Source organism: Otolemur garnettii, unplaced genomic scaffold (assembly GCF_000181295.1).
Source record: "Otolemur garnettii isolate 467f Iridium unplaced genomic scaffold, OtoGar3 scaffold00225, whole genome shotgun sequence".
Classification (NCBI taxonomy): domain Eukaryota; kingdom Metazoa; phylum Chordata; class Mammalia; order Primates; family Galagidae; genus Otolemur; species Otolemur garnettii.
In genome coordinates this window covers 372855-383826 of record NW_003852620.1, presented here as the reverse complement: position 1 = coordinate 383826, position 10972 = coordinate 372855, and the positions used below count along the sequence as shown (strand labels likewise).

At 43.4% G+C, this 10972-nt stretch overlaps 1 pseudogene; it reads right to left on the bottom strand.

Moving 5' to 3' along the window:
* Positions 1-10236: 10236 nt before the first annotated feature.
* Positions 10237-10364, bottom strand: LOC111722260 (annotated as a pseudogene).
* Between the last annotated feature and the right edge of the window lie 608 nt (positions 10365-10972).

Genomic DNA, 10972 nt, shown 5'->3' with positions numbered 1-10972 from the left:
TTGCAGCCGTCATTGTTGTTTGGCGGGCCCAGGCTGGATTCGAACCCGCCACCTTGGGTGTACATGGCTGGCACCTTAGCCACTTGAGCCACAGGCGCTGAGCCAAGATTTTCAAAGTGATTAGACTTACAATAATATAAAGTCCAGAAGTAAAAATTCTCTAACTTTTATTTCAATTGCCTGTGTCATTATTGTCATGGGTATTTGTTCTTTTTCTTACTATTTTTTCTAAATGAAATTCATTTTTTAAAAATTGAGGGTACAAAAAAATAAACTTCATTTTTTAGAGCAGTTTTAGGTTCTCAAAAAATTGAGTGGAAAGAATAGAGATTTCCCATATATATCCCCCACCCAATACATGCATAGCCTCCCCCATTATCAATATCCTGGACAAGAGTGGTCCATGTCTGATAGCCAATGAAACTTTCATTGACACATCATTATCTCTTGAAGTCCATACTTTACATTAGAGTTTATTCTTGGTGTTGTACATTCTATGGGTTCTTTGGACAAATGTATAATGATGTATACATTGTTATAGTATCATACAGTGTAGTTTCCCTGTCCTTAACCCATAAAGTTTTTAGCTGTGCCTGGTGCATGATAAGCACCTAAAAATATCAATTTATGGTTGTGGTTGTCATTATTATTTTAAGCTGCAGATTCATCCTTAGTGAAAATTATCATAACAAATCAATCAGTTTTCTTATGTTGCTTCTCTAATAGAACGCATTAGCTTATATTTATTTATTTGTTTGTTTTATTTTATTATTTTTTGGAGACAGAGTCTCACTTTGTAGCCCTCGGTAGAGTGCTGAGGCATCACAGCTCACAGCAACCTCCAGCTCTTAGGCTTAGGCCATTCTCTCGCTTCCACCTCCCAAGTAACTGGGACTACAGGCACCTGCCACAATGCCTGGCTATTTTTTGTTGTTGTTGCAGTTTGGCTGGGGCTGGGTTTGAACCCGCCACCCTTGGTATATGGGGCTGGCGCCCTACTCACTGAGCCACAGGTGCTGCCCAATTTTTTTAAAATTGAGACAGAATCTCACTTTGTTGCCCTCTGTAGAGTGCTGTGCAGTCATAGCTCACAGCAACTTCAAATTCTTGGGCTCAAGAGATTCTCTTGCCTCAGCCTCCTGAGTAGCTGGGACTACAGGCCTCTGCCAAAATTCCTGGCTATTCTTTTCTTTTTGTTGTTGTTTAGTAGGCCTAGGCCGAGTTCAAACCCAGCAACCCTGGTGTGCATGGTGGGTGCCCTAACCACTGAGCTACAGTTACCCCCAGCTTATAATTTTTTACTAATAAAATATATAAGGAGCATCCTTGTTTTCCTATTAGTTTGAAATAGATGACATTATGTTGGCCCATTCTGAAAAATGGAGATACAGCTAGAAGTTTAAACTGCTCTTCATAGATACTTTCGTTCCAGTAATGTGATGCGGTGTTTGCTGAGAATTTTTCTTCTCATTCATTGCAGTCTATTCAATACATTTTACTCCAGAGAGATTTCCCTACAAAGTAAAATTGAACCATGCAATTTGAAAGTCATATTTAACTCATTATAAAAAGATCCTCCTGGCTTGGTACCTGTGGCTTAACTGGCTAAGGCGCCAGTCACGTACACCTGAGCTGGCAGGTTCAAATCCAGCCCGGGCCCTCCAAACAACGACAGTTGCAACCAAAAAAACAGCCAGGCGTTGTGGTGGGTGCCTGTATTCCCATCTACTTGGGAGGCAGAGGCAGGAGAATCTGCCCACGAGTTGGAGGTTGCTGTGAGTTATGATGCCATGGCACTCTACCCAGGGTGACAGCTTGAGGCTCTGTCTCAAAAAAAAAAAAAAAAAAATAAATAAATAAAAAAAAAAGATCCTCCTGTTAATAAAGAAAGGCTAAATGATGTTGGGTGGAACTCTGAACTGAAGTCTGAAGGCCAGAATTCTAGTTTCAACACTGTATCTATTTGCAAGTATCTACTGTGTACCTTTAAGTGTAAAACAATATGTTTCCTAGGCATTGAGGAGATTCAAAGAAAGGATTCAGAAAAAAAGACTTTTCTTTGGAATTTTCGGAACTTTTCTCTCAGAGAACTTACAACTTAGTTGAATAGACAAAGCAGCTAAAATACGAGGTTGAATGAAATAGATGCTGAATCCAGCATCCCATAAGGATGCTGAAGAAAAGGAAGCTTTGTGATAAGGGCCCAATGGTAAGGTGCTCTGCCCATCCACTTAGTTCTCTCCTTCCTATCTTGTTTTATCTGGTAACCTGGGAAGGGTACTCCCCAAATTCCTTTGTTTTCAGGGTTCTTGCCATAATTTATGTACTGCCAATGTGGGATATTTAGAAAGCAACAGAGATTCAGAGACATTTTCCTCCTTTTCCTCCGGCAGTGTTGGTGGATGGACTTGTGGGCTGCCTGGATGTGAGCAGTGGCCTTGGTGCTCTCCTGCTGCGTCAGCTGACTTAGGGCTGTGGAGTCAGCAGTAGCTTCCTGCAATCTCCTGACTGCTTGAAAGCAGTTTTCTCACTCTAATTAAAATATTCACTCTAACAAAACTAGGTCTGCAGTGCCATGTTCTTTCTCATCTCTGAGCCTCTTCTTAACCTGGTCTCCTGTTACCTATCACCTAATTTATCTTCCCTCCAACCTCCTTTGTATTTTATTCATCTTTATATTCAGCTCCTGGTCAATAACTGTTGCATATTAAGCAACCAATCGATATACTTTTTGATGAATAGATGAACGCATCTAGAGAGCAGTTACAGGCTTAGGCAGATCTATAAATGGGATGAGGAAGTGAACATCGTGGAATAGGGAGGATGTGAAGAGTGACTGGAGGGGCTGGGAGCAGGAGAAGAAGTGGAAACGGGCCCTTCACTAGGGGGATATTATTGGGTTTCTAATGTTGGAGCTCAGAAAGCAAAAGCCAAAATAAAGACTTCAGAAGCAAAAGTTCTTCTTTGACTTTCTTCTGCCCTCCTCAGAACTGTCTGTCAGTTCCATTCTCCCACATGGCGAGCCATAGAAACTAGAATCCTCTCTTCCCCAAGGTGTGTCATAAAAATCAGAACAGCTTTTCCCCAAAGCCAGTCATAAAATCTAAAAATAGCTGGATGCAGTGGCTCATGGCTCACAGGAGCTCTGGGAGGCTGAGGCAGGTGGATGGCCTGAGCTCACAGGTTTGAGACCAGTCTGAGCTAGTGTGAGACCACCCTCCACTACACTCCCCCCACCCATCTCTAAAAAATAGCTGGATGTTGTGGCAGGTGCCTGTAGTCCCATCTACTGGGGAGGCTGAGGCAAGAGTATTGCTTGAGCCCAAGAGTCTGAAGTTGCTGTGAGCTATGACAGTACCACACTTTATAGGGAGTGACAAAGTGAGACTGTGTCAGAAAAAGGAAAAAAAAGAAACACAGGTCAGAAGCCAGCAACCTTCCTTCCTGGACTGTTGGAGTGCTTCAAGGCCAGAGTTCCTGGGAAGTATCCTACCCATATCCTGGTGGGCATTAGGAATATGCCCATACCTTGGGGGGCACTAGAGTTGAGCCCTCAGCCGCTGGCAACCCTGACACAAATATCAATCAGAGGAGAATGACTCCTGTTCCCTCCCCCCATTCCAGGTATATTGATAAAGCTAATAAAAGCCTCTGGCAACTGTGTGGGAGGGAGCTGATTCCTGGTTAGATTCCACTCAGCTCTTTACTCTAAGGAAGCCTAGCCCTGGACTGGCCTCTTCTCCTTCTTGTGAACCCTCTCCCTGTCTCTACCCTTAAACCTTTCACTAGGAGATCCTCCAATTTAGGAATAGAGAACACTGAATTCCCATCCTGTTTATCTCTGACCCATCACTCATTACTCCTCAGGCTTCTCTTCCTCTTTTTTTTTGAGACAGAGTCTCACTATGTCACTCTCAGTTGAGTGATCTGGCATCACAGCTCACAGCAATCTCCAACTCTTGGTAATTCTCTTCCCTCAGCCTCCCAAGTAGCTGGGACTGCAGGCACCCATCACAACCCCCAGCTATTTCTTGGTTGCATTGTCATTGTTGTTTAGCTGTCCTAGGCCGGGTTCGAACCCACCAGCCTTGGTGCGTGTGGCCGGCGCCATAACCACTGTGCTATGTGGGCAGAGACTCTTAACCCTTTTTGGTCAGATGACCAAAATGAACAACATTGGCAATTGACCAACCATTAGTGTCAAATATTTTGTCTTTGACTATATATTTTTTTTCTTTGACTAAATTTTAAATTTAAAAAAATGAATAACATATATTTCTGGGTTTCCCTTACTCATTCTTAAATTTTTCTTTATCTGTTCCAACTTTTATTTTGTAGACAAAAGTATTTCCTGGTGTTTTATCTTTCCTTTCAGTTTGACTCTTCGGAAACCCTTTCTCTTCTTCCTGCCTGTGGCCTTAAAGCCCTCCAGTTTCTCTGGTCCAACCAGAGGGAGGGATTCATTACCACTTGAATAGAGGCTCTCTTTTGGACTGGATCCGACTATTTTGCATAAAACAAAGAAGTTATACATTAGCATGGGGTAACTGGTTTTTCTCAGCAGCTATCTAACAATGACTAGACACAATGGTTTAATTATAAGCCACCACAATTTAAAGACTCATAACTCACACACAATAGCTGAACAAAATTTTACCACGCCTTTAGAAACTGGTTTGTGGAGCTAATGAAGAGCCGGCTTTGTCCTTTCCATTTCCTCACTGTTCCCAAAGCACTTGGAGCCTATTTCAGCCTCTGGCCTTTGCCAAAGCTGTTCCCACAGGCAGGGGTGCCTTCCCTCCTTTCTTTAGCTCATCTATTATTTACTTCTCTTTCCTGGCTCAATTCAGGCACTCCCTTTAAGAAATTTTTTGGTTTTGTCTTTTGTTTTTATACAACTTCAGTCAATTCTGAGCTCTACTGTCTACGGATGTGGATTGCTAGGACCATGTGATTTAGCTCAGATTGTACTTCCCTTGTATGTATTGATGGTCTTTTTGTGAAAATGAGCTATTTGAGAGTAGAGACCACGTTTTAATTATTTTTGCACTTTAGCACCTACTGCTGATCCTGGCAACATCCAATTTTTTTGAACTAATGAGTGAATGAATATTAGGCATATGGCAAGTGCTCCATAAATAATTGTTGCTTGACTGATTATGGGGCCATTATAGGAAATGATAGATAACCTGGCTCCCAGCATCACCATTTTGATGCTGGTCAGTGCTGTCTGCGGAGGTGGAGTTTGAAATTACACCTCCCAACTGAGAGAGGATACCCAGGAAAAGTGAGATCTAAGAGAACAGAGGTCTTCTCAGGGAGCCCCCAAGGACACAGCTATGATGATGCCACTGCACTCTACCCAGGCAACAGAGACCTTGTCTCAAAACCAACCAAACCTGCACTGAGTATAGTGTCTATTTCTGAGGATCATAGGTTGTTTTCTACCAAAGATCCCACATGGACCTCTAGAGGAAGGGACACTTCACCCAGAGGGAAATTTTGAGCTGAAGTTATTCATGGAGTCAGGATTCAGAAATGTGTTTAGGGAGAGGATCCAGATTGGTGTCTCAGTGTTCCTTCTCAATGGCCAAGTTTCTTTCCCTCCCTCCAGTGAAGGGGTGAGGGAAGAGAGCCCCTCTGTACTCCTTGGGCTCTTGCCTCCAGTCATCTGATGATTATTCTGCTGGCAGGGAAAAGGCCTTTCAGTCTGAGAAGCTCACAGGATCCTAATTTTAGATTTCCTCCCCAAGTTGTTCAGGTAATTAAGGCAGAAGTACAATTACAAGCCAACTCTGTTCTCTAGGGGACAAGCTAAGAATAATTTCACTCAATTGTTAAAACTTTGTAATATGCCTTGAGAGAATAGGACCCTAAGGGATAAAGTAAATAGTGGTAGAGAAATACAAACAAAGGTAAACCTTGTCCTGTCGGTAGGTAGCAAGAGGATGATGAAATAACAGTAACTGAATTAATGAATATATGTGCAGCATTATGTCCCACCATTCATTAAGCATTTATTGAACACCAACTTTGTTCCAGACCTAAAATAAGTTCCTGTACTTAGGAAGCTTACAGTGAAGTGGGAAGAGGAAGAATTAGTTTTAACTTTGAAATGTTATACGTGAAACAAATGGATGTTGAGATAGAAAATGTTGGGTGAGAGGACCCTATGTAAATAGGGTGGTCAGGGAAGACTTTGTCTGATACTTGAAGAATGAGCTGAACTCATCACAGGCAGAACTGGGGAAAAAGCAATTAACTCTCCAGAGGAAAAAGCTGTGTAGAGGTCCCAGCACCAGAAAGGAGGCCAGTGTGGCTGGAGGGTGGTAGGTGAGAGATAGCAGTGGGCTGGGGGGGTTGCTCTTAGAAAATCAATGACCTCAGAATCACCAAAGGCCATTGAGTGTTAGGACAAGGCATTTGGGTTTTATTTAAGATCAAAGGGTAGATGTTAAAGAGTTTTTTTAGATGGGATGTGATTTGGGCCGATTGTGTTTCATAAAGATCACCTGTTTGCTTTGTGGAGGATGGGTTGGAGGTGGGCAAAAGAGGCCATGGGAGAGGGGAGGAGACCATAGCCATTCATGACAGACTCCAGAGGCCTGAACAAGGTGGGAGCAATGGAGGTGGAGAGAAGGGGTTGATGTTGAGATATACTTTCAAGGGAAAATGGCCAGGTGCTGCAACTCGTGCCTGTAATCCTTGCACCTGGGAGGCTGAGATGGGAGGATCCCTGGAGCTCAGGAATTTGAGATGAGCCTGAGCAAAAGTGAGACCCTGTTTCTACTAAAATTAGAAAAATTAGTTGGGCATTGTGTTGGGTGCCTGTAGTCCCAGCTACTCAGGAGGCTGAGGCAGGAGAATCCCTTGAGCCCAAGAGTTTGAGGTTGCTGTGATGACCTTAGGGCTCTCTATCCAGGGTAACAGAATGAGACTCTGTCTCAAACAACCCCTGCCCCCTCCCCACCCCAAGCCCAAACAAAAATACTTTCAAGGGAAAATACTTACAGGTTAAATTGATATGCTCTTTTCAAAAGCGACAGAGGCTCTATAAAGTTGAAATTCACCCTGACTCACTGAAGGCAGGCTCCTTTGCCATCTCTTTTCCCACAAGGGGACTTAGGGGAACCTTGGAATCTGTTCGGGACTCTCCCTTGGAAAGAGGAATGACCTTGGACTTGCAAAGGCTATTTCCTTTGAAGGTTCCTAAGAGACCCTGAAGGTAGCTTACCTAAAGGAGGGAGGTGAAGGGCAGCTCCTGGAACATGAGGATGGGCAGAGCAGCTTGTGTGGCCAGAGAAGCCTGCAGATTTCTTTGAGATGTGATGTGGGAGGTCACTGGTGTTGAAAAGGTAAGGCTGAGGATCATAGGACTGCTGGGACAGATGGGTCCCAGCAGAAAAGGTAAGGCTGAGGATCATAGGACTGCTGGGACAGATGGGTCACTCAAGGATCTGCTATACTCCTTTTTGGATTGAGTAGGGACAAAACCACAAAGTAGTCAAGGTTCTTCTTGGGTGTTTCTGGGGTGGGGTGGGTCCACAGCTTTCCAGAGGGAGACCTGCAGAGGGGATGGGTGAGCATGGCAACTGGCTTCAAAGTGTTGACAGCTGTGTTAACTGATTTACTGTGTTAACTCTAAAGGCGGAAGTTGGGATACTTTTTTTTTTCTTTTTGAGACAGAGTCTCAAGCTGTCACCCTGGGTAGAGTGCAATGGCACCACAACTCACAGAAACCTCAAACTCTTGGGCTTAAGCAATTCTCTTGTCTCAGCCGCCCAAGTAGCTGGGATTATTGGCACCCGCCACAATGCTTGGTGATTTTGTTGTTGTTGCAGTTGTCATTGTTGTTTATCAGGCCCGGGCCGGGTTTGAACCCACCAGACTTGGTGTATGTGGCCAGTGCCCTACCCACTGAGCTATGGGCACTGCCCCAAAGTTGGAATATTTTTAATCCAATATAGGGAGATGTCTTGCTCCAACCATATAGGCAAGACCAATATGAGTAGGCTTCACTCAGAGAATAAAGAAGTCAAACCAGCCCATGCACAGGCTGGAGAATAGGTTGAATGAGAAGCCAATGTCTAGTTGCTACAGCAGAAAAAGCGGTGGCAGGATGAGCCTTAGGCCAGGTTCTGCCCAACGAGGGTTGTAAGCTGTGTCCAGCAAGCTTCAGGGTCAGTTTTTAGGCAAATCTGAGACCAAGTCAGTGAGAGGCTGAAGTAAGTCATGAAAACTAGGATTGGTAGCTGCAAATTCAGAGAAATGGGTACAGATGGAGTTGTGTTTCTTTAAGATTCCTTTGGAGACCTGGGACCCACCCTCTGTTCCCTGATCCTAATAATTTAATGACGTGTGCAACAGTGAGAGAATCTGTTTCTCAGAGTTAAGTGCTTTGCCTTGGCTATTTGTAGAGTAAAATCTGGATCACATCTTTTAACATTTTTTTTCTTTTTTGGAGACAAAGTCTCAAGCTGTTTGTTGCCCTGGGTAGCATGCAATGGCCTCATCATAGCTCAAAGCAACCTCCAACTCTTGGGTTCAAGTGATCCTCTTGCCTCAGTTTTTTGTTTTTGTTTTTTTGAGACAGAGCCTCAAGCTGTTGTTACCCTGGGTAGCGTGCTGTGGCGTCACAGCTCACAGCAACCTCCAACTCCTGGGCTCAAGCGAGTCTCCTGCCTCAGCCTCCCAAGTAGCTGGGACTACAGGTGCCTGCCACAATGCTTGGCTATTTTTTGGTTGTAGTTGTCATTGTTCTTTGTCAGGCCTGGGCTGGATTCAAACCCACCAGCCCTGATGTATGTGGCTGGTACGTTAGCTGCTTGAGCTACAGGTGCCGAGCCAAGTTTTTTGTATTTTTAGTAGAGACAGGGGCCTCACTTTTGCTCAGGCTGGTCTCGAACTCATGAGCTCAAGTAGTCCATCTGCCTCGACCTCCCAGAGTGCTAGGATTACAGGTGTGAGGCACCATGCCTGGCTTTTTAAAATTTTTTGTGGTGAATTCTGTGATTAGGACAATCCCTCCAACTCCCATCATTGGGGACTCCTGGGCTCAAGTGACCCTTCTACCTCAGCCACTGTTCCTGGCAGAGCAATTTTTTTTTTAAGGATGTTAAGGTACAGCGCCTGTGGCTCAAGTGGCTAAGGTGCCAGCCACATACACCTAAGGTGGTGGGTTTGAATCCAGCCTGGGCCCGCCAAACAAAAATGATGGCTGCAACAACAACAACAAAAAAATAGCCAGGCATTATGGACCCGAGACAGTGTGGACTCTCACAGCATGTTCATGCCTGTGGGAAGTTGTTGGCATCTCAATGAGTGGCCCTGAGCAGCACTCTACAGGCTGGTGTGGGAATCCTCGCCTGGGCGGGAGCCTGAGTGAGGCTTGGTTCTGGGCAAAGCTGTGCAGCAGGCTAAGATCATCTTTTCTTCTCTCTTCCTCCCCTGAGTCGACATCTCCTCTGGACTCTTTCCTGCCGCAGCCTCCATGCTGTCCTCAAGTTGAGCAGTGCTATGCATTGGAAGGTGTGTGCTAGACCTGGAATTAGAAGTTCTAGGTTCAAGTTCTGATGCTGCCACTTACAGACACGTTCCTTTAACCTCTGAGATTCTTAGCTTCTTCTAAGGAAAATGGGGCTCACATAGGTCTCAAATGATATAATGCTTGTGTAAGTGCTTTCTAAGTATTATAAGCTCTGTATCAAGACCTGACTTCCTGAGAAATGCCTTACACATTGCTCAAAATGTCATGTCTGATGTCCTCCCTGTGGTCTAGTGGTTAGGAATCCGTGCTCTCAAGATGTCACGTCTGCATTTCCTTCCTATCCATCAAACTCTTATTTCTTTAGTGGGCAGTCCTCAGCCAGCAGTTGGCAGGATTACGTATGATTAAGTTAAGTCTCAGCTAAGTGTATGCTGTGATTAATTTTGGCTTAAGGTGCCTATCCTGGGGATTTTAACTTCATTGTATTAAAAAAATAAAAATAAAACTTATTGTATTGAGCATTAAATACATACTAAATAATGTTTACGTAAGACAGAAGAACAAAAGTAAATGAACACACGTTTCTACCAGCCAGCTTGAGAAGCAGAACATTGTCAGTGCTGTTAGCCCACACGTGCCCTCCTAAGCCCCTTCCCCAACCTGAGCTAACTGCAATCCTGAATTTTGCGTTTACCTATTCCTAACTTTCCTTGACAATTTTACTAGATATGTACTTGTATATATCCCTGAATAATGTATTTTTACTTTTGCATGTCATCCTTGCTCAGGGGCTTCTCTGTATTGTTCCTGAAGGTTACTCCTTGTAACCTTCTCTGTACCGTTCCAGTTTTGGTATATATGCTGCTGAAGCAAGCACACTGTATTTTTACTTTGGCATGGAATTGTGTATGTTGTTTTGTGACTACGACATTATGTTTCTGACAGTCATCCACATTGAAGTGTGTGGCTGTAGTTCATTCGTTTTTATGGCTGGGCCGTATTTCACTGTGTAAAAAAATGACTTTATCCATTATTTTGTGGACAGACATTGGATTATTTTCAGATACCTTTCCCACTTCTGGCAGTGCTACTATGAGTTTTCTTAGACACATGCACAAGAGTTTCTTCAGAGTATATGATTACAAGTGGCTTTACTGGGTGTGTTATGCATATCTTCAACTTTATTAGACAATGTAAAATTGTACCTATTTATTCTCTCATTAGTAATTTATAAGAGTTCTATGTTTTTTGCCAAGACTTTAATATTTTGCCATTCAGGTGGGTGAGTAGTGGCATTTAATTGTGGCTTTGATGTATATTTCCCTTAATACTAATATGAGTGAGCATATCATTGCATGTTTATTGGCCATTTTTTGGAGTGTTTTAAAAATTAGGTTGTCTTTTTCTTAAAGACTTGTAAGTTTGTATTTTTAATATTTAGTAATTTAAATTTGTTGTAGATTTTAGTCTTGTTTTTTTTTTTTT